The sequence below is a fragment of the Malus domestica genome, chromosome 13 (genome assembly GCF_042453785.1).
Source record: "Malus domestica chromosome 13, GDT2T_hap1".
NCBI classification, from domain to species: Eukaryota; Viridiplantae; Streptophyta; class Magnoliopsida; order Rosales; family Rosaceae; genus Malus; species Malus domestica.
The window spans coordinates 10,193,946-10,200,344 of NC_091673.1; positions in this window are offsets into that span (position 1 = coordinate 10,193,946).

Consider the following 6,399-nt stretch of genomic DNA (forward strand, 5'->3'; position numbering starts at 1 on the left):
CTAATTCCTATATGGGAACATATAATGTAATTAGTTTTATATTAATTACTTGCATTATCAAATTTGACTAATTGCAGTCTCAAGGCAGCAGCAATATTTGCCATATTAGCGGGCACATGATCTTCTTTACATAATGTGTTTTTCTAGTAAACCAAGACGGTCATGTTGCTAACATTGTAAGTAAGAAAAGGGATTCTTAATTTTAATTAAGGAGGGTTTTGCCTTCCTTGGACTCTCGACAACCCCAGAGTTTAAACTAATCAATAGTCTAATGGTTAATCGATATAGAAACTTAGAATGCTCTGTTATGTCTGAACACTTATTCTGGTGTAAAAAAAATCGTGCAGTGTGAAAGTCATCCCCCTTTGATGTCTATTGATTTGTTTAGCTTGTTTATTGCATCCCACATGCTCTCAATGATAGTTTGCCCTTGATAAAATATATACTTATGATTGTGGTTTATATATAAGTGGATCTTTTGATTAAATAATAACTGCCATGGATGATTGGGGGGCAGTTTTCACATGTAAACAGACTGCATGTTTCTGCACTAATTGATGGTTGGTTTTTTTTTTTTTTTTTTTTTTTTTTTTTTTTTTCCGAGAACTTTTCAATAGTGGTTTTCGGTTTTGGTTTGCTACTTTATATACGAGAATGTATATTTGCACGTAGAGAGATTTTTTTTTGTAGATACATCATAGTTTATATGTCCTCGCAATTTTTATTATTGTAATGTTATCAAGAATAAGTTTTTCTTATGCAAGGAATAATGAATAATCCTTTAATTTTTTACATGTAACGAGCCGAACGATGTTAATTTATAGGCATGTCATTTTCTCTTCTTGGGTTCTTTTCCTTTTCCTTTAAAGATGCATGTCCTTTTTTTTGCTTGGCCCTTTTCTCTGATTAGTCTCTAAAGAAGAACAAGACGACCCACATAATAATTGAGTGGGAACAGACAACGACACAAAGATTATGGCGACAATTAGTGGTGGTGGGGGTGATGTGCAAAGGAAAGGAGATGAGGTCTAAGTTTTTGTAAGTGAATGAGATCGGGATGCATCTGATCGAGTGGGGATTTGGATTTTGCAAAGTGCAGGATTATACGGACAGAAACCTAACTACTCAAACAAACACAATTAATCCGGCCTAACCCGATCCAAGTTCGTGTAAATACGGTACTAGTACACAAGTCTTAGTTGGTTTCATTTGCCTCAACTTTTAGGCTATCAGATTGTGAATGGAAGCGGCTCCCACATTACCATCATATTTGGAATTTGTTTCCATCAATGTCCATCCCTCTTAGTTCCCACTTGGGCTGATCTTTATTCTAAATTAACTCTTAATTAAGCTTAATCAATTATTTAACTAGCACATAAGGATAAGGTGTGTTACTAGTCTACTCTTATCATAACACGTATATTTGTTTAGTATTATTATACTTTAGGTTTATAAAATATTAATATTATCGTTTATTTGTATTATAATATGCAAATTAGTAACACATTATTAAGTTGATCCAAAGAAAAAAGTAACACTTTAATTATGACGGTGTTATCACCAAAATAACTTCTCAATTTGTTGGTCTTCATGCATGCAATAAGAGTTTGATTAAATTATTCATATTTCATTGAATAAACTAGTTGCCTATGGATATAAAACATTTAGTTTAGGATTCCATATGATAACATATATATAGAGAACAGTTTTAATACAAGAGCATGCGTAAACCTAAAAACTAGAAGGATTTTAATTTATATTTTAATTCAATCTAATAAACATATTATTTAGTCTTGCAAAACTCATATATAGTAACTGACCAATACTGATCAAATTACATAATTGTGCATGATTATTACTAATCTATTCTCTTAGTAAGTTAACCATACAAATTGAAAATCTAAAACAAATTAAAAAGTCTTCAAACAACAATTGAGAGAGATGTTGTTAGAGAAAGAGGCACATATAGACATCAGCCTTTTTTTTGTTTTTTTCTACACCTCTATTGATATCTGATATAATGATTTTCTTCTCCATCTTATTTAATATAAAACAAAAAACAATTGAGAGATATAAAGGAATTTTAGGGGGTCATTGGCCCCTGGTCACAACGAGTCTCCTCATTTCCTGGAACAGCGATTCTAGCTATGGATTAAGCAAACAATCTAGCTAGTTATTATAGGGTTTTCGCCTTACTATTGGCTGTGTTGAAATTTCCTAAAATTATTTGGTGGGTTCAAACTCAAAGTGTCCAGTAATTAGGCAAATAATTAAGCGTTTAGGCTTAATATTAGAAGTGCTGCGATTTTTAAATCGTATCTGTGCATGCAGAACTCTAGGGTTTATGCTTAGGGTTCTGTCACGTGGCGCAAGTATACAACGTTATCATGTTGTTTTTTAACTGCTAAACCCTAAAACAGTAGATTTCAAAGCCAACAGGGTTTTCATCATTCAAAGGAATAATAACATGACGACGACCAGTAAAAGGCCGTGGACTGGATTCTCTTCAAATGTTCAAACTTTTGAACTTTGAAGCCCCTCTTTCCACTGAGCGATCCATTAATTAAATTAAAATTTCTGAAAACTAAAGAATCTTTGGCAAGTCCAACAGAATTGTAGTCTGAATGAACTTAATTAATAGCATAATTGCAAAGCCACTGCCCAAGCTAATGGTTCTGAGTTCTGATCTGACCTCAACCGTGTAGATTAATCTGTATAGTGTAGTGATTGGTCAGCTGATTTAGAACCCCACTAGAATTAATATTTTACCAAAACTTTGAGCAGCATTGTGAACCGTAGTTTAGTTTCATGGGGTGACAATTTGACCAAAAATAACAATAAAAGGGACGTCTCCAAGACTCCATCATAGAGAAAAAGGGTCATTTTTGTTTTAGAATTTAAACTCATGACCTTTTTAGAGCAAAATAAAGACGGTATATGTTATTAGATCAAATGGTCATTTACATAAAATATAAAGTTTTAATGGAGTAAACAAAGAGTAAATAACAGATTGTAACTCAAGCGATTAAGAATGTTTGAATGTTTATTGTACAGTCGATTTGATGTGTATGAACTTCCTTATCCCCGTATTGCTTTGTATGAAAAAAGAAAGTTGACAAACGAAAGATTATCAGAATATGTGTGAAATATCATACCCTATTTTGAACGCTTGAAGTGAAGCAACATTATCCCATACCATGTTCTTCTGTCTTTGCCAATTTCCCTACAGGCTGTGGGTTATGTAACCTCTTGGCCCAATGAATTGTACTCAGCATTAGCCTTACTATTGGGGAATCACCCACTTGGGAATTGGTGGGTTATATTTTGTTTTGGATTGCCGAAAGGTTGGGGTTCAGGTTGGGCCATGCATCGGCCAGAGTTCTTCGTGATAATGTTTCCCAACCACTTCACATTTTAATTTTTTTGTAAGTTTTTTCGTTTAAGGTTCTCTAACGGAATCTTATTTTGGTTAAAAATATGTTCTAAAACTTTTTTATGCGTCTGTTATATGGTATAACGGTCTAGTAGTATTTATTTTCACTTGTAAGTGAAATGTCTTATGTTCAATTCTCGTCAAAAGATAATTTGAATCACATTATTATGGCTAATCCATCGTGAGACTGAATCCACTCATCCACTCCTTAATGTAGGTATTTAAAATAAAAATAAAAAAAACTTTTCTATGCTTCTTAACCTTGTTTGGTCTAGTAGTATTCATTTTCACTTGTAAGTGAAATGCCTTATGTTCAATTCTCGCGAAAAGAGAATTTGAACCACATTATTATGGCTAATCCATCGTGAGACTGAATCCACTCATCCACTCCTTAATGTAGGTATTTGAAATAAAAATAAAAATAAACTTTTCTATGCATCTTAACCTTGTTTGGTCATGAGTCATAACCATTCATATAGTATTATTATAGGAGAAATTAGGTTCACATCCTTCTTTTTGCTACTCCATTGATTAAAATCCTATTCATTTTCAATTTTTGATCAAAGTCCTTGGGTATTAATAACATCATTAATTATTTGAATAAAAAAATATTTTTATTTTTAAATATATTCCTTTAGTGTTAAATTTTTTTTTAAATTAGTATATTTATATTTATGGCTAAATTTTTTATCATATATTTTTATTTTTAGTTTGTACCTATTTTTAATTTGTACCCATATATTAGTTTCTTTTTGTACCCATATTTTTTAAAGTTTTATTTGTGTTTGTACCTATGTGTATACCGTTACGTGACATTGTATATTTAATCAATGATAGAAATATTACATATGGTATATTTATGTTTTATGCCTAAACTTTGTATCATAGATTTATATTTTTAGCTTGTACCCACTTTTAATTTGCAACATTTTTTTTTAATTTGTAGTATTTTCTTTTTAGTTTTATTTTGTACCCATGGATTAATTTCTTTTAGCGCCTATATTTTTTTAAAATTCATTTGTACTCATAATTTTTTAATCTTTTATCTGTACCCTAATTTATTTATAATGTACCCATTCTTCTTTATTAATGTACCACTTTGTTATATGTGAAATGTACCAATTTTTTTGTAAAATGTACCAATTTTTTTAACACTATGGATACATTCTTTTGCCATTTATTATTTCTTATTTTTACATAGTTTTTATCAAGGGCGAAGCTACAGAGGAGCAAGGAGGGGCAGCCTCCCCTCCTCTCGCCGGAAAACAAGCCAAGGAGCAGTGGTTCCACCCCTCTGGTCTCGTTGGAAGTTCTAGGTTTACTGCAGTTATGGTTTCCTTGTTGCTGCGCAGCTCTGTTGTGCATGAGGGTTTTAAATTTTTTTTGGAAAGGCCAAGACAAAACAACGGCGTTTAGGTCCTGGTTAAATTTTTTTAGAAAATTCCCATTAGTGGGATGGAACCGTTTCATTGGCTAGTTAATTTTTTTTTTAAAGTTCCCACTTTTGAAACCAATCAGATAGCAGCAGCAAGAAGCTGTGCCCCCAAAATTGGAATTCAATTTTTTGCCCTTTCAAAAAGTCGAAAGATCTCTCCAAACCACAAACTGTAAATCTATATATGCCTACAAGGGTTCCAACTTGTCTCAAGAAAAGAGATTTTATTAAAAAAAAATATAAGTGGAGTTTACTTTTGAGAGAATTATTTCAAATTTGGAACTTCATTCATACAAACATATGTACTGACTACTAGTTTGTCATTCTAAATAGTTCAAACTTGAATAACACAATATATTTTGAAACTTTCAAGGTTTTGAGATATATTCCTAGTCCTATTTCAATTTCAATTTCAATTTTGAGACAACATATGTTGTTTCACTCTGTATTCCAGGCACACTGAAGAACCTCTTCATATACAATAAGAGTGGTTATGTTTGTATCAGGAGCCGTTTCGATTACATGGTCCGACAGTCGGACACGAAATTTCTGCGTTAATAGTGGATGAAAAATTTGCAAATTAATCACTAAATTTCAGACACCTATTTTCTTAATGAAAAAGGATTGGGATAGAATATTACTTTAGGTTATCCCCTTCCAAAAATATTGACATCTTGCTCATGATTCCTTTGGATGGATATCTGATTTTTTTGGGTCTTTTTGTGTATACTACAAGACAACAGGGCTGCTGTTGTGCCTTCTTGTTTTTGCTTTTATTGATAATAAGTTAATTATACAACTTTTTCATAACATAAAATTTTATAGACAACAATTATAACTTGTCTATATTGATAAGTTATGAACGACACTAATATTGTTTACTATCTAAAAGGGTTTGGTTGTCTAAATTTTTTTTGAGATCGTTTATCCTTTTAAATTTCGCCCATCCCCTCCACGATTGCTGGCTTCTCCACTGGTTTTTATCCATTTATTCAATCAAAATGTTTGAATTTTTTTATTGTAACCGTTTCTAATAATATTATAATGAGGGATTTTAAATTTATAGGATTATAAATCTCATAAAATATCAAACAATTAATGTCAAAACTATAAAAATATAAATATTAATTGTAATATAATGAGGTGTACAAAGTCAATGGACTTTGATCAAACTTTGAATACCATTAAGATTTTAGTAAAAGAATGCTAAGAATTAGGGACCGCATTCAAAATATCTCATTACTATATATTATATTAACATCCCACAAATTGTTGAATAAACTCCACATACTTAATACACCCCACATTTACTTTTTCAATTAAAAATTATCTTTATACACCCCACATACCTCTCCATAATACCCTCACACCCCACATTCTCAAAACACACATTATATTTCTATATACACCCCAATTTCTTCAAATTTTATAATACTCATTTTTAATTTTGATGGATTGAATCTAGATACCCTGCTGTTCCCAAGCTAATTACTTCTATGATTGACTTGTTTTTCGTTTCCAGTTTGAGAGA